Source organism: Eublepharis macularius, chromosome 10, assembly GCF_028583425.1.
Source record: "Eublepharis macularius isolate TG4126 chromosome 10, MPM_Emac_v1.0, whole genome shotgun sequence".
NCBI classification, from domain to species: Eukaryota; Metazoa; Chordata; class Lepidosauria; order Squamata; family Eublepharidae; genus Eublepharis; species Eublepharis macularius.
Window position 1 is genome coordinate 92,150,121 of NC_072799.1, and position 24,491 is coordinate 92,174,611.

Here is a 24,491-nt window from a genome sequence, read left to right on the forward strand (position 1 = left end):
CCTGAACCCGAAATCATTAGCGGAGGGGTGTGTCTGTCTGTTTTTTCTCATCTGCAGAACGGCCACTAAGGAAGGAGGCCCACTGCCTGCTGCAGAGGCACAAAGTGTTTTTTGTCCAGAGCTGGCCTAGTCGGCCCCGCATTCCCCCAAGGCTGAGCGAACCGGGGGACAGCCCCAGCAGCATTTGGAGGCCCCACAGAGGAGGCAGGGGCGAGGGGGGGACCCTACAGCAAGACTGAGCTCCTGGGTTCACGGCAGGAGCAAGCGGGGATATCGAGGCCCCCAGGAAACATGTGGAGTCTCGCCAATGAGCCGTGCCGCCCTTCTGGGCCCCCCACGTGGCCAGTCAGGTGGAGGCTGGCTGCCTTTGATGTGCTGCCGAGAGAGGTTCCAAGGGCCAGGGGGCTTGCCGCAGAGAGGACTGCCTAAGGAGGAAGGGCCCGTCTCTGCGAGAGGAACCTGGCCAGAGAGAGAGGGGCTGGGCGCCAGACAATGACCTTCACTCCCCGTAGGGCAGGTGTTCCTCCCAGCGTTGTTGGGACCCTCTATGGAGGCGGCCCATGACCAGGGGGAGAGCCACACTCAGTCCACCTGCTTCAGGCAGTCGCAGCAGAAGAGCCGGGAAAATATGCATTTTGGGGGCTCTGCAGGAAAAAGAAGACAAGGGTGATAACGACAGAGTACATAAACCTTTCTTCTTCCCCCTTCAGTTCTCCTGGCAGGATCCCTTTGGTTCCAGTGGGGAACGAGAACATATTTTAAAACCAATGGAGAGGAAACGCTACTGGGAGATTCTCTTCTTTTAGCAATAGCAATGGGGGAATGAGAGGTCTCCCTGATGTAAGAACTCTCAGCCTACCCCACCCTACCTCGCAAGGTTGTTGTGAGGAATACGAAAGACATGGGTGGGAACCATGCATTCTGCCATGAGCTCTTTGGGGGGAGTGCAGGATGAAAACAGAGAAAGAGAACATGAGATTACCGTTTTGCGTCTTCACGGGCATTGGCATTTCAGAGCCAAGCTAGAAGTCACAAATTACCCTTGGATGGCAAGTGAACAGACTCACATGTATTCCTCCTGGTTCACTTGCGCTCCACTTGCGCTCCACTCGATCACTACGATTCAAGTGTAGTTCCTCACTCCTAGCTTGGCCCTCAGTTGCTGTCACAGTTGCTGTCACAGTCTAGGCCCTGGGTATGCTTCTACATTCCCACCCAGAGCAGCTGGTGTCTCGAGCGTTCTCGTGGCACCATCTCTTTGGGTCCAATGGGGAGCTCTAACATATTCTAACACTATGGAAGAGGCAAGGCTATTGGGAGCTTCTCTTCTTGTAGCGGTGTGAATTGAGCAATGGGAGTTCTAACTCTTGTGACAGGTTTAGGAGCATTAACACGGGGACAAGGGGGGGCTACACAGGAAGGTAGTCCAATGATACTTGCTTGGCAAGAGGTGCTTAGAAGCAGGGCCTTTTTTCTGGGAAAAGTGTTGGGGGATCTCTCTATTACATGAGTGTGCCCGAAGCGTGCGCAATACCGGAAATGTGTGATGACATCACTTCCAGGAAGTGACATCACCTCTGGGAAATGACATCTCTTTTCGGAAGTGATGTCTCTTCCTCTTCACTGCCATTGCCACGTGAAGTGGCAACTGCTTGCGGGGATTAGGGACTTTTCAATGATTAGAGAAATGTGTAGAGGAAAGGTCTCTTCCCAGTTACGTGTGGATGACCAGTCTGTCCCATATCATGAGTGGCAGTGGGTCATTTTCAGGAAACATTATTTTCTCTATTGTATCTATTTTGAATTTATGGCAGCACTATTATTTAAAGGAAAATAAGGTTTTTTTCCAGGCCCCAAATCAAATTATTAAATTAAATAGCAGTATAATCTAAAGCAACACCTTTCCATGTCCCTGAAGTCAATGGGTTTAGAAGGTTGTAACACTACTTAGAAATGCTCTCTCTCACACACACACATACACACAAACACACACACACAGACACGGAATTAATCTTGTAACTTTAAATACTTCAAAATTGAACATTGAGCCCAAAGATATTACGCTCATGTCCAGAGTTGGGGGGGGGGATACCCAAGGGTCGCAGTGCCTCTCACCTCCTCCTCCTCCAGCCCACTCACCGCCACGGGGAAGGAGCCGGGCCGCGGCAGGATGCTGGAGCTGGAAGCCGCAGCGAAGCAACGTGCTGGGGAAACCCCCGCGGCCCAGGGAAGCGCAGCAGCAGGCCCAGCCTCCGCAGCCTGGACGCCCAGTGCGACTCTTCTGCTGGCTGGCAGCTGGGGCAGGAGGGGGCCAGGGGACGCCCGTGTGACGGGCACGGCAAGCAGCCAATGGGGAGGGGAGCAGGCTGGTGGGAGGGGGCAGACGGGGCTGAGGGGAGTGGAGAGAGCGGAAGGCTGATTGGCAGCCCAGGTGGGGAGGTGGGGGAAAGAGCAGCTATAAAGGGGGAGAATCCCAAGGATGGCGAGGGTGAGGAGGCTGGCGTGCAGGTGACGGGCAGAGGGAGGGAGTGCACGTGCCAGTTGGCAAGTGGAGGACTCAGGTGGCGTTAACCACCTTCCCTGCCGGACTCTGAGGCTGAGGGAGCTCCGCCCGAGCAGGCATTAGGATGGCGGAGGGCGGCAGCCCTACGGCAGGCAGGGCGGCGCCTCACAGCTCAGTAACTGGGAAGGAAGGTTCATCGGCCCTACTATAAGCCCATTTAACGTGACACAGGACCTCAAAGCCACTTGCAGTCTCCTCCTCCTCACAGTTTCCTCCATTTTCTCAGTCCTGCCACCGCCGAACACTGTGGCTAGCTACCCACGGCCTCCTCTGGCCTGCAGCGCTGGGCCTGAGCAGCGGGCACAGGGGAGAGCCCGAGCGGGTGCGTGCTTGCCGCGGTGGACGTTGCCAGCACTTCCAAATGCAGCGGCCAGCTGCTCACGGCCTCCTCAGGCCTCCAGTGAAGGAAGGAAAAGAAAGGAAAAAAGAAAAGACATGGAACGAAAGAAGGAGAAAGAGAGGGGGGAAGGAAAGAAAGAAAGAAGCAAGGAAAGAAAGGGGGGAAAGAGAAAGGGAGGGAGGGAAGAAGGGAAAGTCCGGGGAAGAGGCAGAGGAAGCATGTGGCCCAGGAGAAGCTCCACCCGGGGAGGCAGCCATGGGTTTTTGGGCGCCGGGGGCAGGGCCCCCAGTCATGTGAACTTTTTTCAGAGGTGCCGGGTGGATCTCAAATCCTGGGAGATCCCGCTGAAAGAAAGCCCTGCTTAAAAGATTCCACAGACAAACCCCTGGGGGGCCCATCTTCAAATCCCCATTCAGCCATGAATCTCACAGAGTGATCAAGCACCAGTCGTTCTCTCTCAGCCTACTCTACATCGCAAGGCTGTTGTGAGGAATGGGAAAGAGATGGGAGGAAATCATACATTCTGCTTCTCGGAGAGAGAGCAGGAGAAAAATAGCGAAAGAGAACATTAGATTACCATTTTCCGTCAGCTGGGGAGATGACATACCTGATGGTGTTGATGCAATGGAGCTCACCCAGTCACTGGAGGGGACCGACTGTAACTCCTGAGAGAGAAAGGCCACCTGTTAGATGCAACGACTGATGCTCCAGGAAGCTGCTCTCTTGATACAGAGACCCTGAAGCCCCCTCTTTTCTGCTTTCACGGGCAGCTGCTTGCCAGAGTCCGAGAAGGGTCTGCCCCCACCCCTGGGATCCTTCCATCCAACATTCCCAATATGGAGCTGGTGGGCTTCATGATTCCTGCTGACATTTCTCCCGAGCTTTCCACATTGGCTTGGGAAAGGGTCGGAGCCAGTGCCTGGCAGGCCCTGTACTGCTTGCCCATTCCCACCTCCATTCTCAAAATGCAAAAGACTTTGGGGGCTTCAACAGGGGTTGCTGCCTGTGGCCAATCAGGAGGCTGGGTAGCCCACGCTCTTGGCCTTTCCGCTGGACACCCATCCCCCTTGCCTGGACTGTTCCTGGGTTGGGAAGCTTTGCAGGAGGGCTGCTATCTCCTGAGGGGCAGGGAGATCCAAGTGGATGATTTGCTCCCTTGGATCGCTGTTCTGCTCACCATAATTGGGGACGTTCCCACATGGCAGGGCCCTGGTTGTTCTTCCTCCTCATCCTCCTTTTCCTCTGCCACTGACCCTGGAATTTCAGAAGACAAGTTCACATCAGTTGCTGCCCAGGCCACCCCTGCATTTGTAATGCTGCCTAGGAGGAAGATGGGCTGCAAACAGCTCTGAAGCCCCACTAAGTTGGAATAAGGTGGGGACAGCAAGCGGAGGGAGCTTCAGGTGACCAATGACGTTCTGGTGGCCCTGGGCGTGCCAATACGTTCCCATGCACACCAGCTCTTGTCTTGGCCATTCTCATGGCAGCATCTCTTGGGTTCCAATGTGGAGCTATAATATATTCCACTATTATGGAAGAGGCAACGCTAATGGGAGCTTCTCTTCTCTGTCACAGTGAGTGTCCTAACTCTGGTGACGGATGCAGGAGCATAAGCATGGGGACGGGGACAGGTGCCAACACAGGACCGGAGTCCAATGACTCTTGCTTGGAAACAGGTGCTGAAAAGATTCAGCTCATGAGGCCCTGGGAGACCCAGCTTCAAATCCCCATTCAGCCATGAATCTCACAGGGTGATCAAGCACCACTCAGTCTCATTCAGCCTACCCTACATGGCATGGTTGTTGTGAGGAATGACAAAGAGATGGGCTGAAACCAAGCATTCTGCTGTGAGCTCCTTGGAGGGAAGGCAGGATAGAAATAGAGAAGGAGAACATTAGATTACCATTTTCCATCAGCAGGGGAGATGACATACCTGCAGGTGTTGCTGGCTGGGTGCTGTCCCACACGCTGGAGGTGATGGAAACCAACTCCTGAGAGAGAAAGGCCACCTGTTAGATGCAACGACTGATGCTCCAGGAAGCCGCTCTCTCAACAAGGAGGCCCTGAAGCCCCATCTAGCCTGCTTTCATGGGCAGCTGCTTGCCAGAGTCCGAGAAGGGTCTGCCCCCACCCCTGGGATCCTTCCATCCAACATTCCCCATATGGAGCTAGTGGGCTTCATGATTCCTGCTGACATTTCTCCCGAGCTCTCCACATTGGCTGGGGAAAGGGACGGGGTCAGTGCCTGGCAGGCCCTGTACTGCTTGCCCATTCCCACCTCCATTCTCAAAATGCAAAAGACTTTGGGGGCTTCAACAGGGGTTGCTGCCAGTGGCCAATCAGGAGGCTGGGTCGGCATCTAGGGTACCCCTCGCTCTTGGCCTTTCCCCTGGACACCCATCCCCATTGCCCGGACTGTTCCTGGGCTGGGAAGCTTGGCAGGAGGGCTGCTATCTCCTGAGGGGCAGGGAGATCCAAGTGGAGGAGTTGCTCCCTTGGATCGCTGTTCTGCTCACCATAATTGGGGACGTTCTCCCATGGCAGGGCCCTGGTTGTTCTTCCTCCTCATCCTCCTTCTCCTCTGCCACTGACCCTGGAATTTCAGAAGAAAAGTTCACATCAGTTGCTGCCCAGGCCACCCCTGCAATTGTGCTTCTGCCTAGCAGGAAGATGGGCTGCAAGCAGCTCTGGAAGCCCCACTAAGTTGGAATAAGGTGGGGACCGCAAGCGGGGGGAGCTTCAGGTGACCAAAGACATTCTGGTGGCCCTGGATGTGCCAATACGTTCCCATGCAGAACAGCTCTTGCCTCGGGCATTCGCGTGGCATCATCGCTTTGGTTCCAATGTGGAGCTATAATTTATTCCAGTATTATGGAAGAAGCAACACTAATGGGAGCTTCTCTTCTCTGTCACAATGAGTGTCCTAACTCTGGTCACGGATGCAGGAGCATAAGCATGGGGACGGGGACAGGGGGCTACACGGGACCGGAGTCCAATGACTCTTGCTTGGAAACAGGTGCTGAAAAGATACAGCTCATGAGGCCCTGGGAGACCCAGCTTCAAATCCCCATTCAGCCATGAATCTCACAGGGTGATCAAGCACCAGTTGGTCTCATTCAGCCTGCCCTACATTGCATGGTTGTTGTGAGGAATGTGAAAGAGATGGGCTGAAACCAAGCGTTCTGCCATGAGCTCCTTGGAGGGAGGGCAGGAGAAAAATAGAGAAAGAGAACATTAGATGTCCATTTTCCATCAGCAGGGGAGATGACATACCTGCAGGTGTCGCTGGTAGGGAACTGTCCCACACGCTGGAGGTGATGGAAACCAACTCCTGAGAGAGAAAGGCCACCTGTTAGCTGCAACGACTGATGCTCCAGGAAGCCTCTCTCTCGACAAGGAGGCCCTGAAGCCCCATCTAGCCTGCTTTCATGGGCAGCTGCTTGCCAGAGTCCGGGAAGGGTCTGCCCCCACCCCTGGGATCCTTCCATTCAATATTCCCCATATGGAGCTGGTGGGCTTCATGATTCCTGCTGACATTTCTCCCGAGCTCCCCACATTGGCTGGGGAAAGGGACGGAGTCAGTGCCTGGCAGGCCCTGTACTGCTTGCCCATTCCCAACTCCATTCTCAAAATGCAAAAGACTTTGGGGACTTCAACAGAGGTTGGTGCCAGTGGCCAATCAGGAGGATGGGTCAGCATCTAGGGTACCCCACATTCTTGGCCTTTCTCCTGGACACCCATCCCCCTTGCCCGGACTGTTCCTCGGTTTGGGAGCTTGGCAGGAGGGCTGCTATCTCCTGAGGGGCAGGGAGATCCAAGTGGAGTGGTTGCTCCCCTGGATCACTGTTCTGCTCACCATAATCGGGGACGTTACCACATTGCAGGGCCTTTGCTGATGTTCCTCCTCATCCTCCTTTTCCTCTGCCACTGACCCTGAGATTTCAGAAGGCAAGTTCACATCAGTTGCTGCCCAGGCCACCCCAGTATTTGTGCTCATGCTTATGCTCCTGAGCTCCTTGGAGGGAGGGCAGGAGGAAAATAGAAAAATAGAACATTAGATTACCATTTCCCATCAGCAGGGGAGATGACATACCTGCTGATGTTTCTCCCAGGAGATCTGATACGTCCCAAAGACTGGAGATGACCGACTCCAACTCCTGAGAGAGAAAGGCCACCTGTTAGATGCAACGACTGATGCTCCAGGAAGCCGCTCTCTCAACAAGGAGGCCCTGAACCCCCATCTAGCCTGCTTTCATGGGCAGATGCTTGCCAGAGTCCGAGAAGGGTCTGCCCCCACCCCTGGGATCCTTCCATTCAATATTCCCCATATGGAGCTGGTGGGCTTCATGATTCCTGCTGACATTTCTCCTCAGCTCTCCACATTGGCTGGGGAAAGGGACGGAGTCAGTGCCTGGCAGGCCCTGTGCTGCTTGCCCATTCCCAACTCCATTCTCAAAATGCAAAAGACTTTGGGGACTTCAACAGAGGTTGGTGCCAGTGGCCAATCAGGAGGATGGGTCAGCATCTAGGGTACCCCACGTTCTTGGTCTTTCCCCTGGGCACCCATCCCCCTTGTCCGGACTGTTCCTGGGTTGGGAAGCTTGGCAGGAGGGCTGCTATCTCCTGAGGGGCAGGGAGATCCAGGAGGATGAGTAGCTCCCTTGGCTTGCTTGTCTGCTCACCATATCGTCATCTCTCCTTGGATCATACGATCTTCCTTTTTCCTCCTCCTCCTGCTCCATCTCCTCCTCCACCGTCCCTGAGATTTCAGAAGGCAAGTTCACATCAGTTGCTGCCCCAGGCCACCCTGGCATTTGTGCTTCTCCTGCCTAGGAGGAAGACGGGCTGCAAGCAGCTCTGAAGCCCCACTATCAGGGACAGCAAGCGGGGGGAGCTTCAGGTGACCAGAGACATTCTGGTCACCCTATTAAAATGGTCCTAAAAAGTATTATGTTATGAACTTAAGCTGAAACTAACGAGAGCCTAGGTAGAATCTCATTTTTAGACGTGTCTTCCTGAAGGTCGTCTTTGGGCATTCAGGTTCAATAGTGTCAGTCACAATGAGCATTCAGCATTTCAACATTCAGCATCACGAACTTAAGCGACCTAGTTTTGTGTAGAGGTTAAGAGCGTGGGACTCTAATCTGGAGCGCCGGGTTTGATTCCCCACTTCTCCACTTGAAGCCACCTGGGTGACCTTGGGCTGGTCACGGCTCTCTGGAGCTCTCTCAGCCCCACCCGCCTCACAGGGTGTTTTGTTGTGGGCATAATAATGACATACTTTGTAAACTGCTCTGAGCGGGCATTAAGTTGTTATTATTATTGATACTAATCTTGAACTAACAATAGCAAACCCTCACTAAGTATAACTGGTCCACAAGAAATCCATATCCTAGATGAGAATCATCCCCTAGAGTTCTGCACACTTATCCACTCTTCAAATCTCAAAGAAATGACCAATCACATTTTTCTAGGAGCAGCACAGGTTTCCAGTTTTAAGAAAGTTGGCAAAGTTCTCAAGTGATTAACAGCAATTTCATCATTTAAAACGTTCCCTGAAAGGGATTTCTTGCAGCTGGGGAAACCTCATATAATCATTTAAAGTACCAGAATATTCTTTTACTCTCGGAGTTAAATAAGACTGGCAACTGAAGCTCTACTCGAGTTCAAGTTGCATGTGGGGAAATCTAAAAGTGGTGCCAAACAAAAAGAGTGTCTCCTCTTCTTTCCCAGCAACTAGCAATATAAAATTCTCTATTTTTACAGACATCCAGTTTTACAAACATTCTGGAGAATGGTTGTGTTATAATTTGAATGTGATGTATAAAAGCTATAGAGTTATTCTATTGTATCCTACTTTAAAAAAGAGTGTGTTCTAGACAACTCACTTCCTATCTTGGTGTACCACCAGAGGGTGCTGCCACAGAGGGAAGCCCAGGTGAGGCAGCCTGTCCAACCTGAGAGCTTGCTGGGATCAGGAGCGGAGCGGGTGGCAATGCCCACCCCTCACCTTAACCCATGGGTATTATTAGTGGAACAGGTAGCAATGCCTTCCCCCTTCACCCAGCTGGGATCAGGAGCAGAACAGGTGGCAATGCCCACCCCTTGTTTTCACCCAGTTGTGATCAGGAGTGGAGGGGGTGTTAATTCCCACCACCAGCCTTTACCTGCTTGGCATCAGGAGCAGATGCCTGTCCCCCTTCACTCGGCCAGAATCAGGCACAGAGCCGGAGGCAATGCCCACTCCCTCTTCACCCAGATAGGATCAGGTGTGGAGCAGGAGGCAACGCCTGGCCACCCCTTCGTCTGGCCTGGATCAGTCACTGAGGAGGAGGCAATGCCCACCTGCCCACCCACCCGCCCCTTTCTAGATTCTGCTGTATTTTTCCCCACAACGGGATTCGTTGTTAGTTTAGAATCATTAGTTATTTTTTATTCCATTGAAGCTAACCCAATTATATAGTTTATTAATCATTGGTTGGTTTAACAACGATGTTCTTTAGGATGAACAGAGAACATATGCCTGAGTTTTGTTTGTGTTGTATACCTGAAAACTATATTTTAAATATTATACAGTCATTGTATTATTTTGACAGTCCTTATAATGTATATCTTTAATTTTTTCTTTTTAACTTTTGTTCCCCTTTCCCCTTTCTTTCCTGTATCCCGTCATGTTTTAAAAAATAAAAATATTTATACACAAAAAAAGTCTGAGGCATTGGAATTGGTTTTCAGGGATCTCAAAGAAATCAGGGTTTTCTGAAATCCAGGAACGATTTTCTGATCTATTTAAGACAGAGCAGAGAATCCCAGATTTATGTGGCCATTATTCCTTATGGGAAAAAACTATCTGGGCATATCTGGGGCCTGGCCGGGGGGGGGGGCTCATTTTTCAAGAAAACGCCACCAAATTTTCAAGGAAGCTACTCCTGACTGTCCTCTAAGCCCCCCCCCGCAAGTATCAGGAAGATTGGACCCATAGATTCTAACTCTATGGGCCCCTGAAGGAAATGCTCACAGTCACGCTCCATTATTAATAATAACTATCTGGGAGGATATCGGGGGGCATCATTTTTCAAGAAAAAGCTACCAAAATTTTGGGAGCCTACTCTTCACTGTCTTCTAAATATCATCCGAGTTTCAGGAAGACTGGATCTCTGGGACCAATTCTATGGGTCCCTGAAGAAGGACCCCCCCCCCAGCTGCTCTCCCTTGTTTTCTGCGGGGGAACCATTTCTAAGCAGGCTTTGAGGCAGAAACACACCGGGGCAAGGCTGCTGCTGGCCAAGGGCACGCTCCCCAATGCAAGAAGAAGCCCAACAGAACCAACGAATCAAGGGGGCCACCATCAGACCCGAGAATTTTGTCACCACAGAGAATTCCACCCAAACCAAACTGAAGCCAGGGACCTTCTTGCGACTGAGCTCAACTGAACCAGTGCCACTCACAGGAGCCAGGCAGACACGGAGAGACCCTGCACGGATTGGCCATTCACTCCCCCTCTCTCCTCCCCCTCCCCTCTTGGAAAGAAGCCAAGGAAGGAGCAAGCCACAGGCTGAAGCCACGTTTCCTAAAATTACCCAGATTTATTCCGGGATCTGGGTTCCCAGATTGGATCCTGGATGATCAGTTTTGTCTGGGAAAAGTGGATTTAGCCAGATCAGCAAAAATCTGGCTTTTGTCCCGAATCGTGTCTCCGAGGAGCACTCCCTTAATGAGCTGCCATCCCTCCACTCCCAACTCTTGAAAAAGTTTTCCGTTTCTTTACTGAGTCAAGCTCTAGCACTGCTGGGTGACAGGGGGGGAGAACAGGGCTTCCGGACGGGGAGGGGGGTTTTTGAGGGCCAGGCTCAATGTTCAGACCAACAGGGAGGAGCAGCAGGGGGGCAGGAAACGTGGGAGCCAGTGGGGCGGGAGGGGGGCCTGTGGCGGCTGCTCGTGCCTTTTCCCAGGCCACTGGCTTCTGCTGGCAGGGCAGTGTTGTTTTTGTGCCCACAATGATGCATTTTTCTACTGCCCTTCCCCCCCAAGGTCCTCAGGGGACACTCAGGGTTCTTCCCTCCTCCATTTTGTCCCTACAACAGGCCTGTAAGGTGGGCTGAGAATGACAGGCCCAAGGTCACCTGATGAGCTTCAAGGGACAAATATTATTCGGGGAAAGCCTTGGTCTCGCCGGCTGGAGAAAAAGTTCTCTGCCCTCTTCACCAGAAGTGAGGAAGCCCGGCCACATTCACCCAAAATGCTTAAGCAGCTGAACAACCCCCCAAGGTACGGAACCATTTTCATTTGGAACCATCCATTAGAAAGGAGGAAACCGAACTTTTGCACTGAACACCGGATTTAAGGAGCCGTAACTTAGCCAATTCAAGATTCTTTTTTTTAAAAAAACAAACTTATTTGAGAAATGCATCACTCAGTTTTTAAACCAAGAAGTATATCTTTTGATGAAACAAATTTAATCTAACTTTTTCTCTGTTTCTACGTGTGTACTGTTTGTAACATTGATTTGTATTATAATTTTAACTTTGGAGGCCCAAATTGATACAAAAATGGCTAAGTGGCATGGCTGTTTTATTCTTATATGTCTGGGGGACATTGGTAGAGTATATGGGGACATTGTATCATGGAAATCAGTCCTGATATTTGATGTGTGGGGTACTGAAGTTGAATGTTTTTCTCAAAAATGAACAGCTAGTCAGTTAGTTGTTTATTCAGTTAAGAAGCTCAAAAGCTGTTTGTCTATTTTGAGCAGCAGATTCTAACAGAAGCAGAACGGACATATTCTGGTATCACTGCTTATCTTCACTGTTGTGAACGATCTTGTGTTTTTTATTGATGGAAAGTAGATATTATAAAAAGGGTTTTTTTTTAATAAAAACTACATTTATTAATTAACCAAAACAAAACACACAAAATGTACAATACTTCAATCCCCATAATATCTCAAAAACAATATTGAAATCAAAGATAGATATTCTTTTGTCAACCTACAATCATTCCAAATATCAAATCACATCACTTTAACATTATAAGGAAAAGAAACCTTAACAATCTTTATAACCGTGCCCAAAGGCACAAAATTTTCGATGTATTTGAAGGGTTGAGCCCAAATATTCTCCCCGTCTGGTTCGGTTAGCTCTTTTACTCCGTCCCTTTGCCAACTTGTGACATATCTTGGTAACGGGGAATAGAATATTTCCACCAAATGTTTATATAGCTTCGATAACCAACCTTTAACAATACTCGTTGAATCCTTCGACATTCACTCAAAAATGTTAATTGTCTTTTAAAAACACCCTTTCTTTGCAATGAACATATTAAATTACTTATTTGGAGATACTGAAACCATTCAATGTGGTTTTCCAATGCCTTAAACTTGTTGATATTGTGAAAAGTTTGGATTCATCAGTTAAGGGGAGGAAAATAGCAGAGACATTTCAAATTAAAGGGAACATGAACGCCGTCAGGGATCTCAGGATCTCGATTCAAGAGCATCAGTACTTAGTTGTGAACCCGCAGAAAGTGAAAGGCTCTGAGGGCAAGCAGAAGGCCCTGCCTGGCATGTCCACAACACATACCTGCCGCCACTCTGTTCTTTTTTTTGCACGCTAACCACTTCCACACTCTTTGCCACCACGCCATTCTTCGCTTACCCACCTGCAGGGAGATAGATCAAAGACTCAGCATGACTTTCAGAGGGGCTGAGCTCAGCCATCAGGCATGGGGACAAATAGGATGGAAATGAGGTGCCCCACGACGGGCAAAGGCCCACCATGCCTGCAGCGTTTGGGCTTGGCACAGGAGAGGCCAAGCACTGGGGGTTGCCTCTTTATTCCTAGCCACCCTGTCCCGCCCCCATGAAAATGCCCCGCCTCTTCCTTGTAGATCGCCTCTAGATCGCCTGGAGCTTCCCCAGGGTCCCTGCAGCTCAGGGGGCATGCCAGCATTTTGTTCCGAGAGCCACATTCCGAAATGATGGGGTGGGCTGAGCCAGGATGGGCCGGGTCTGCCCCATGTTCTCTCCACAGTGCCCCCAAATCGAGCAGGGCCTACCCATTTGGAAGATGGGGGCCAGTGAAAGGAGGCTCCTTGTGGGGTGTGGGAGGCACGTGCTTAAAGTCCAGGCTGAGGCAAAAACCCAGGAGGGAGGGGGGGAATGAGACTGGGGGGGGGTCTGGGGAATGGCAGCAGCAGAGCCAAGTGAAAAGGAGGCTGAGGGTGGCCCCCAGAGCACCCTTCTTATGCCCCTGCTTTACACCCATCCTTTCCTTCCAGCCCCAACCTCAGCCTCACCCACCCACCCCAGCCCAGTCCTGGGGGAGCCAGAGCCAGGCATCAGTACCTCCTCCATCACTCAAAGCCACACAGGCAATGAGGCTGGCTTCAACTGCCGCTCCAGCAGCGATGTCACCACAGAACCTTTCGGGTTTGTGACTCACCTCAGGCATTCCAGGCAGGGATTCCACTGGGGCCGGGTGGGGGGCGGGGCTGCGTCAGACCAAGCCCGGGAAGGATCGGGAAGGATCGGGAAGGGCCAAGGAAAGGGAGGGGGAGTTAAAGACAGGCCTGCATGGATCTGTATGGGCCCTTAAAAAAAGTGAATACCTTCAAATGCAGCATATAAAACTCCCTACAACCCATGAGGATCCGCTCATTTGAAGAATTTTTATTTTTACTATGGCAGTGCCACAAAATGCATCATTTTTCTGATAGAGTTTGTAGATATGGACATGACGTGATTTCTTGGTGAATTTTGCACGATCCCATCTAAAAATCCTGACAATCTATAAAGATCGACACCGTAGATCCGTGATTTTGTGCCATGGCAGATCTGTGCTATTTCATGATGCTTCCTGCTGGCCGCAATATCAGCTCCAGAATCATGCCGGTTTGGTTGGGTTTCAGTGAAAAAATCAAATGAATTCATGAGGATCCATGCACGGGATCTAAGTTTTTGAACTACTGCAGTGCCATGTTTTTTATGGTTCAGTCAGAGTACCTGGCCGTGATATGGGATTTTATGTTGGATTTCAGGACATTCTGTTAAAAAAAAAATTAACAGAGGATCCATCACTGTCAGTTTATATCTGTCTTTTCCCACACTCTGTACATACTCAGAGTTTTTCTTTGCAAGACTTTTGACACTGGAGCTAGGAAGTGTAGTTTTAAAAGACAGAGCTGGCATAGATCGCTTCAGAGGGGACGGATTCTCTCACATGCCTCTGCCGCCTCTGGTGTGCCGCACTGTCTCGCCTTCCAGAGCCTTTGCCCTGCCGAGGCTCCGTTAATTCAAAGGTTTAAGCAGCAAGGGTGGCAGGGCAAAGGCTCCAGAAAGGGAGACAGTCCAGTACCCCAGAGGCAGTGGAGGGGTTTGAAAAGTGGTCTCCACAATCTCTGTCTTTTAAAACTATGCTTCCCAGCTAACATTGCATCTCCTGGCATTTGATAAACACGCACCCTGGGGACGTGTGTAGAGAGACTGTCCGAGGCTCCGTTCCTGTGGCTTTCCTTTTCCCCAACTCAAGTTCAGAAGTGGTCCAGCTGCCCCCATATTGTGCTCTTTCTCTCCATCCACTCTTGTTTGCATCTTAAACAGGGGGAGGGGTCCTCATGCAATCTCAGAAACCTAGGCAGAGGTTTCCTCTGAGCATGTGCAAAGGACACTGTTGAGTATCCACAACAACCCATCTTGTTTTTAGAAGCTCCCATCTGCCTTTCACATCTCCCCCTTTTCTTGCCTTGGCTAGCTGCGCAGGAGACAGAAATGCAACTGGTGAAGCTTCCTACCGCAAGCAAGAGTGACTTTCTAGAAAAAACGTCAAGGGATGTTTTATTTTTATTCATATTTGGGGTAATTTCTGAAGTGTCACCACCTGCCACTGCCCCAGGGGGATGGCCAGGGTGGGGCCTCTAGTTTTATTTCGTTCTTTGCTCTGTCAAGTGCCAGTTTGCTCTCAGCTTCTGTGGCTGAAACTGCCTTGAAAGGGTCCCCCTCCACACTGACATTGCCAGCCTCGGCCAGAGGAGAGCCAAAGGGGGCTCTGGGACCACCACGATCACCCCCCACTCAGCCCCCCTTAAGGAGCTGGACTTGGAGCAGCAGCTGGTGGTAACTCTGGAGGCACCAAACCTGCCAGGAAAGCCTGGTTGGATTTGGAAAGTGAGGCGATGCCGGGAGAGACGCAGGAACGCTCTTCCGCTGTTTGTCTTCCCTGGCTTTATTCCAAAGTAGACCAGGCCGGATGTTATGAATTGCCTGGCAGGTTCACCAGGGTGTGTCTGTCTGGTTCCTCCTTCCACCTGCATGAATTCCCTCTAACCCCCCCCCCATAACACACTCACATTCTCTCTCTCTCTCTCTCTCTCTCTCTCTCTCTCTCTCTCTCTCTCTCTCTCTGAAAAATCGAAGCACCTCAGAAAGAGTTTTTGAGTCAGGTTTCTTATCAAGTAAAAAAAGGAAGTTTATTTCTACTTTCCTCCCCAAACATTTCTTTTTATATATTTATGGACATTGTTTATAGCAGCTCACATCATTCCCCTCTCCTCCATTTTATCCACACAACCACCTCGTGAGGGAAGTGAGGCTGAGAAGGTGTGCCTCAGGGTGGCTTTGGCCTCTCGAATGGCAGTGGAGCCCACTGAGTCCCTCCCCTCCCCAAATCCTGCCCACCCCAGGCTCCTCCCCCAGATCTCCAGGAATTCCCCAACCCAGAGTTAGCAACCCTCGTGGTATGGCCCAAGGTCACCCCGTGAGCTTCCTTGGCAGAGTGGGGGTTTGAACCCAGGTCTCCTGACACTCTAACCCCTACGCCAGCTCGGTTTTCATCACGCACAGGAACAGTCATTTAGTGGATTTTCACTATTTCCCCTCCAAATAAAGCAAGACACAGAGAGAGCACAAATGTGTGACTGGTCCGTACTGATCCGTGCTTCTCCTGTTCTCATTTTATCCTCCCAACAGTCCTGTGAGGTAGGCTGAGAGAGCATTTATTTGTTTGTTTATTTATTTATTTATTTATTTATTTATTATATTAGATTGTTAGTCCGCCCTCCCTGCCGAGCGGGCTCAGGGCGGAGCACAACATTTTAATTTACATAAAAACACATAAAAGCAGATAAAACATTACAATAAAATTTACAACACTACATACAATAAAAACTTCTCCTCAGGTGGCAATGGAAGAGTTACTTCATTTCAGACATGGCCCATATGTCCATATCTGTATGGTGGTGGACAGATCTTTTCAAGTCAAGTCAAGTACGGCTGGGGGGGGGGGGCAGCCTAGCCTCCGCCATATGCCTGGTGGAACATCTCTGTCTTACAGGCCCAGCGGAAGGATAATAAATCCTGCTGGGCTCTGGTTTCATCAGACAGAGAGTTCCACCGGGTTGGTGCCAGGACCGAAAAGGCCCTGGCTCTGCTCGAGGGCAGGCGAGCCTCCCTAGCCCGAGGTCACCCATCAGATTTTGTGGTGGGTGAGGATTTTGAACCCAGGTCAACCCATAGATACAGACCTACATGCCATTTTTTCCCCTTCCTATGCTTTTATTTTTATTTTTTAATTAAACAAAAAGTAGGCGAGGAAAGAAAAGGGGATAGGAAACAGAAGTTTACATTTGAAAGAAAATTGAAAATATGCTTTACAAGGAATATCAAAGAATATCAAAAGACAATGGCCAGATAACATTTAAAATATAATTTTCAGATATGCAACATAAACATACCCAGAAATATTTCCTCTCTCTCCATCCTAATAAACCTCCTTATTAGATCAACCAATGTTTAATAAAATATGTAATTGAACCGATTTAAATTTTTTAAAAAAATATTTAACATTAACTATTATAAATTTCCCTTCCTACTCTTAGAAAAGAGCAAGTGTCCAGTAGCACCTACAAGACTAACAAAATTAGTGGTAGGGTGCTCATCTGAACAGGTAGACTCTCTTCAGATGAGCGAAGCTGCCGTGGAGGGACATAGGGAGGGAGGCGGTCCCATAGGTATGCTGGACAAAGTCCGTGAAGAGCTTTGCATGTAATAACCAAGACCCTGAACTGAGCACAGTAGCTGATAGGTAGCCAATGGAGTGACTGTAGGTCGGGATAGTTAGAGATTCATGGAGGAGAAATCCATCAACGGCTACTAGTCATGGGGACTGAAAAGAGCCAGCGTGGTGTAATAGTTAGAATAGGCCTTTGCAGAGAGACCTAGGAGCTATTGATGGTATCTAAATGAGACCTGCATAGAACAGGTGCACTGTTATAAATATTTAGGTATGATTATACAGGAGAATGGGAGGGAAAATACGCATATAAAATATGTTTCCTCTAAGGCACAAAAGAGTGCTGGGGCGATACAAAAATTTTATTGGTCCAGAGGGGGCTGCAGTGTGGAAGCGGCCATTAGATTATTTTTGTGCAAGTCTCTCACGCAGATGTTATATGGAGCTCCACTTACAGCAAAGAGGACATTGATGGAAAGAACGCAGTCCAAATGCCTAAGAGCAGTACTTCAAACACCTAAGAATGTGTCAAATGCAGCTGTAAGACTGGAAGTTGGCATGGTAACGGTGGAAGCTCGATTGTGGATAGCAGTTATATTATACTGGCTAAAATTGGCTTCTACCGTAAATGGCCTGGCACATTTAGTTTTGAGGGATAACTTCGTTCCTCCTTGGTTGAGATTGTTGAGGAGCAAATTAGGACATTATGGTTTCTCCCAACAATATCTATTGTCTATGAATATGGCACAGGCCGGGGTCCTGATTAAACAGAGAATCCTAGATGTGGAAAGACAACATGATCTGATCAGAGTTGAGAACTCTTTATTGGAAAGAAGTATTACGAATAGGGTTGTACCAATGCCCTATATAAATAACTTGAAGAATCCTGATTATAGAAGAGCTTTTACCCTATTAAGATATGATGTCTTACCCTCTGCTGTCCTGGAAGGCAAATATAAGAAGACACCTTATGAAAAATGTTCGTGCCCATGTGGAGATGGGAGTGTCGAGTCCCTATTACATGTCTTCTTTGAGTGTAAAATATATGATCATATTAGGGAAATATATATCAAACCTATAATTGATGGTCTTCCAGGGAAAGAGAGAAAAAACTATATTACAATCATGTTAGCAGACAGGAATAGGGAAATGACGCTCCAAGTGGCAAAATATGGCTGAATGGCCATTAGTAGGAGGAAATCCTGGCTTAGTGCGCAGAATCCTAGATAAGTATTATTATAATTTGATAATATAAGGTGATTTGAATTTTAGGTATTTATATTATGTAAATTTTAGTAGCCTACAATTTTAATGATTGCCTGGATATTTTAAGTATATATTGTTGCCAAATATGTTTTTAGGACTGATTAATTTTATAAGTAAATTTTTAAAGGTGGTAACTGGTGAAATATGTACCTTTTAAATATTTATTTTGAAATGATGTGTGTCTCGCTGATGTGCAATCATGTAAGTTTTAATTGATATTGAGAATGTGATGGCCTCTGGCTAATAAACTTTGTTGTTGTTGTTGTTGTTAGTTAGAATAGGGTTCCCGGGTGCCTGCTGGTGGCGAGAGAACTCCCAGGGGTTTGCCACCTTGCCCACCGACCCGCCAGTGGTCAGCGGAAGGTTGCAAGCTCTCAGAAGTTGCCTGCCACCAGCAGGCACCTCAGGAACGCATGCCGCTCGCACACTCCCAACAGGCACAGTTACATCCCTTCCTGCACTTTCTTTGCGGTCGATTTGGGCTCCAAACCAGCTAAATGGGCCCCACACAGAGCGCAGGAGCACTCCCGGGGCTTGCGCGATGATATCACTTCCCGAAGACTTTGTCGTTGGCACAAGGCAAGTGCCTGGTCCCTCCCCTCCGCTGGGAGGGTATAGGGACCTGGCAACTCTACTTTCTTCACATTTGCTTCATTAAACGAAACAGCCTGTAACATCTCCATTTCATTTGAATCCATAAATACAAATATTTCTGTTATGTGAATAAGGAAGAATATTGCAAGCTAGAGCAACCAGTAGAAAGGCAGGGATGCGAGTTCAACCCCCATCTAGTTCCGATCAAATATGATACATTCCTCAGCCATGCTGGATCTAGGGTTGGAGGTTGGGGCTTGAAGATTGGGGAGGCGGTATTCGAGGAGGGGAGACACCTCAGTGGGATATAATACTAAGAGTCTGCCCTCCAAAGCAGCCCTTATCTCCAGGGGAACAGAACTCTCTAGTCCGGAGATCAGTTGTCATTCCAGAACTCCAGACCCCTGTTCCCCAGAAACATGCAACTATATCAGGCACTATTAACCAGTTAAACAGGCCTGTTTACTAGGTAACAGTGTTTCTCGTTTTAAAAAAAGAAAAAGTGCCAGTACTCATACATAAGGTCATACTGATTTCCACACATTCATAATAACAACATTCAATTTATATACCACCCTTCAGGACAACTTAATGCCTACTCAGAGTGGTTTAAAAAGTATGTTATTATTATCCTCATGACAATCACCCTGTGAGGGGGGTGGGGCTGAGAGAGCTCTGAGAGAGCTGGGACTGACCCAAGGTCACCCAGCTGGCTTCAAGCGGAGGAGTGGGGATTCAAACCCAGCTCTCTAGATTAGAGTCCTGCCGCTCTTAAACACTACACCAAACTGGCTCTCTTTCTTAAGGGCTTCAGAGACGTCCTCGAAAAAGTTCCAGTACTCATTACCGGTGAGTAACATCACAAAAAAGCCTGGCTAGCTTCATGTGCCAAAGACTCAAGTTCCTGTGTATAAAAGGAGGAGGTTGAGTATTTCACCATTACTAGAGTTAGATGAGGCATACAATCTTAACCACAAGAAGTGAACAGCTTTTTTTATCTTCCAGGATCAATTAGAAATGGTAAAATAAAACAGGGGTCCTGTGCTACAGCACCGAATCAACTATTGATTCGGTGTAAATTTATGCTCTTGAACAGCACCACTCCTATGTAGCATAAAAACAGACTGGAGGTGAAAGTAAGATGGTATGCAGGGTTATTGCACACCAGTAAGGAAGTGGCCGAAATAGAAGTGAGGAGGTTCGTGTTTGTGGTGAGGGGACTCCTAACTTCACGTGGGGGTGTTTGGGGGCTAAAGAAAGGTGGCTGCCATAGAGAGCCCTTGAAAGCCCAACTGCTGGCATTCCAGCGGATCGTTGGCACCTCTTGGCAGCCTGTCCAAGGACAGTGCTGAGATTAAAGTATAATAAGGGACCATAGTGAGTAAACTCAATAAGGCAAAAATAATTTTTAAAAAACACTGTGGAAAATTACTATTAAATAATTAGCTTATATGTCCAGAAATTCTTATAGAATAGTCCAAAACAGTGACATAAAGACTTTTATAATATATAGCAAAACTATAATCATACATACATCAGAGGCACAAATTATACAAGCGATTATTATACAAAACAGTAACACAATCTTTTACAAACATATATAGGACAAGAATTGTTCAAAATCTTGACTGAACGAACCCAAATAAAGTGGTTCTAAAGAAATGAATAAATAAATCCAAGTGGAAACTGAAGAGCGCTAGATGGAGCCTCATTTCAAACTAACTCTCCCTCAAGGTCAACTGAAGGCTTAACTAGTCCTGTTGCATAATCAGCAGGCAGCATGTCGACCTTCCGCATCGCCGTATTGAAACGGCCTTAACCTGGAACCACTCTTCAGATTCCAAAAAAGCCAATCCCATTTTTCTAGGAGCAACACAGGCTTCTGGTGTCAACAAAGTCGGCAAGGCTAGTGCCCAACCATGAACAAAGCAGTCCCGCCAGCCTCTTGTGAGGAGGAGCACATGAGAGATGAGAGCCCGCGTGACCTCACTGATTTGCCATGGTGCCTTTAAAAAGGTGACAGAAAGGCCTGCGGCAAGTCTATCTGTCTGTCTGTCTGTCTGTCTGTCTGTCTGTCTGTCTGTCTGTCTGTCTGTCTGTCTGTCTGTCTGTCTGGTTATTTAATCAATTAAATTTATATTCCGCTCTCCCCCCAAGCAGGCTCAGAGAGGATCACAGTAATATAAATAAATACAATGAAAACATGGTCGCATAAATTAAAACATCAATCAGCATCTGAGTGGCCCAGAACCTCCCCCCCTCCCCCCCCACATCATCTGGGCTAGATAAATGCAGTTGATAAACACGGCAAGGATACAGACAGCCAAGCTACAAGTGATGAATGACACTTGCCTGGCAAGTGAACAGACTCACGTGTATTCCTCCCTGTGCACTTGCCATTCACTTGCGCTCCACTTGATCAAGTGAATGGCAAGTGAACAGGGAGGAATACACGTGAGTCTGTTCACTTGCCAGGCAAGTGTCATTCGTCACTTGTAGCTTGGCTCAGAGGCTGCAACTGTCCCCTTTTACCATTGGTTAGCACATATCGCATAGACAGACACACCCACAAATTCCCACAGTGGTTTTGAAACTTTTTTTGGAAAGAGGAGAATGGTGTTCCTGAAGAGGTTTCTTCAGAGACAGATGTTAGTTGCCTTGTTTTTCTAACCCCTTTCCCCAATGAACCAAAGGGTCTTTTCTCACGAGACGACGATGTTCTGTAAAAAGAACCTACATACGCATGCTGGCCTTTTGTTTACCCTTTCTGTCTAAGTTGGATATCAAGGGTGCAGAGAGGCAGTGAGTAGTTTGGTCAATGTTTCTTGCCTTTAGAGTTCATGTTATGTTAGATAAGGATTTGTAAAAAAGAGAACTGTCAGAAATAAATTAGCTATGGATGGGCTAATCTAATATTGCCCCCCCCCCCCCCGGTCAGAATAAAGAGGCAGACACAAGGCTTGGGTAACAAAGGGCCACTTTTTATTTTGGCAACAACATGAACTGCAACAGCTAAAACCCTGGCAAGGGCCTAACCAGTGGTACAAGTCAAGCCCTGGGGTCACTTCCCTGGACCCCGCCTTGACCTGTCTGGGCAAGACCCGCAGCCCCGGATGCAAGCCGTCCAAATGCATGGCTGGGATCTGGCCAGCCTGGCGGATGGTTTCCCCCTTAAAGCTCCAAGCACCCCCACTGTGGAGCATGAGGGAAGGACTTGTCCAGGGGATCCCACCAGGCAGCCTGCCCTCTCAACTGGCCGCTGTAAAGCATGCCAGCCAATCCTGACAGGCCCCTAATATCCCCACCAATGGGGATGTGCCAAGGGTAGTCACCGTCCCGCTAACATCCCCCCAATGGAATCCTGCCAACACTAAGGCCGAGCCTCCGCTCAGGCGTTCGTGCCCCACATGTGACTTAATGTAAGATGCAGCCCTTGCCTCAGGTCATCTAAAAATATGTTGTTGCCTGCCACCGAAAGGTGGACCCCATCGCCTCGGTAGAGGTCGGCCAATTGGGCCTTAATCCTGGGATGGGGAAGATAAATGCCCAACCTGTTTCCCAAAGCTAACTGAAGGGCCCTATTGGCCCTGCACCTAGCCCCTTCTACCCCTTTGGGGTCCAAAGCGTCATGTCACACCCTGTGCTGCAGTATCTCCAACCAAATGAGTAAGACACCAGGCCACTGCTTGCTAATAAAGTGCAAGTCAGTCTGCCCCTGCAAAGTAAGGGCCTTACCCTTTACAAGCCCAAGGTCATTACCTCCCAGGTGAATGACCAATATGTCAGGTGGAAGACCACTCCTCCCCTCAAATCGCAAAGGCAGCGGCCCTGGCCACCGCCCTGCCACTCGACTGTGGCCCACTCTCTTAACCTAAGCTGGGACCTGATCACCATCCTCTTTGCTTGGTGGGCCGCCCAAAAACCATGCTGTGTCCCCATATAAGGATCTGCAGCCTTCCACAGCAAAACACAGCATCTAAAGAAAAAACAAGTCAGTTGAGGTTCCCAGCGCCCCGTGGGTGAATGTATGACTGATAAGCCTTGGACCTCCACCGGCCCACCCGCTGGATAACCTGACTAGGGTAACCCATAGCTGCAGCTGTCGAGGCTGCCCCAATCCAAAAGGAATGGGTGCCAAATTTAACATTCTGCAGACCCAATTTTGTCAGAGCCTGTCCAGTAATTGTCCAGAACTGGTACTTAGTCAAAGGAGCTCCGTCAATGTGAAGAAACAATAACCTCCTGTTGTCCCCCCGGAGAGCCATATATTGCTTCAGAGCCGAGACTGGGCATAACTCTATGTCCACTAGGGGTGTGCAATTCGGTAATCTAAGAAGGTTAAAGATACCGAATCAGGGCCATTTTGGTTTTTTCCAGTATTACCGAAACGTTTCCTGAATACCGAATACCATTTTCTGTCCAAATTACACCAAACTTGGTGGAGACCTTCTCCTAACTCTCCTCTAAATCCCCCCCCCCCAAGTTTCAGAAAGATTGGACTTTGGGGGGCCATGTTATGCCCCCCCAAACAAGGTGCCCACATCCCCCTAAGTCTCCTTGGTTCTCTATGGGGAAAACAAGTAATCTTTCTAGGGGCCCATCTCCCACCTGTCCTCCCTCCCTCCACCAAGGCTCAAGCAGATCCCACTTTGGGGGGCCATTTTATGGCCTCCCAAAGAAGGTGACTCTATCCACTTCCACTCCACTATTCCCTATGAGGGAAATAAGAGAGGCTTGTGTGGCTGGGGGTGGCATTTTGCATGCAAAATGCCCCCAAACTTCAGGGGCCCATCTCCCACCTGTCCTCCCTCCCTCCACCAAGGCTCAAGCAGATCCCACTTTGGGGGGGCATTTTATGGCCTCCTAAAGATGCTGCTCTTAGCCCCCCCTTTCTCCATTATTTTCTATGGGGGAAATAACAGAGGCTTGTCTGGCTAGGGGTGGCATTTTTCATGTAACACAATGGGGTGACACAATGCCCATTCAAGGAAGGAGCTGAAGCGTTCAAAGACCACACAGGAAATCGAGCACCCCATGGGTAATGCTCTGTCCAAGTACAAACGGCCTTCAAAAGAGAAACCCAACAACTCAAAATCCTCTGGATGAACCGGGAGAAGGCGAAATGCTGACTTAATGTCGCATTTGGCCATCTCAGCACCCTGTCCGCAACTCCTGACAACCTTGACTGCCTAATCAAAGGATGTGTACCTCACAAAGCAAAGGTGGTCAGGGATAGCATCGTTAACTGATCCACCTCTGGGGTGAGAAAGGTGGTGTATCAGCCGGAACTCGCCCGTTGCCTTTTTTGGCACCACACCCAAGGGGGAGACCCGCAAACGCAAGACTGGTGGGGCCGCAAAGGAGCCCAACACCCGAACCTCGGCACACTTCTTGGCACTCTTTTCCCTAACAATCCCTTCCATACCAGCCACTGATCGAAGATTGGCTACCATAAAAGGACCCCTGGGCCCCTGGAATGGGATCCTAAAACCAAACCGAAACCCATTGAACAAAAACAAAGCGTCTTCCCACTTAGGGTAACTATCCAAGAGGCACTTAAGTTCCTTCAGCTTTATTGGCCTGGGACACTTTACCAGCTTGCTGCTGGGAGTTACCTCCGGCCCCACCCACCCCCCGTTTGCCCCAGCCTCCTCTATAGCGCCTAGGGCAGAAGTTGAAGGAGTGGGAGCCCCCACACATTGGGCATTCATGCTTGAAGCTGCAT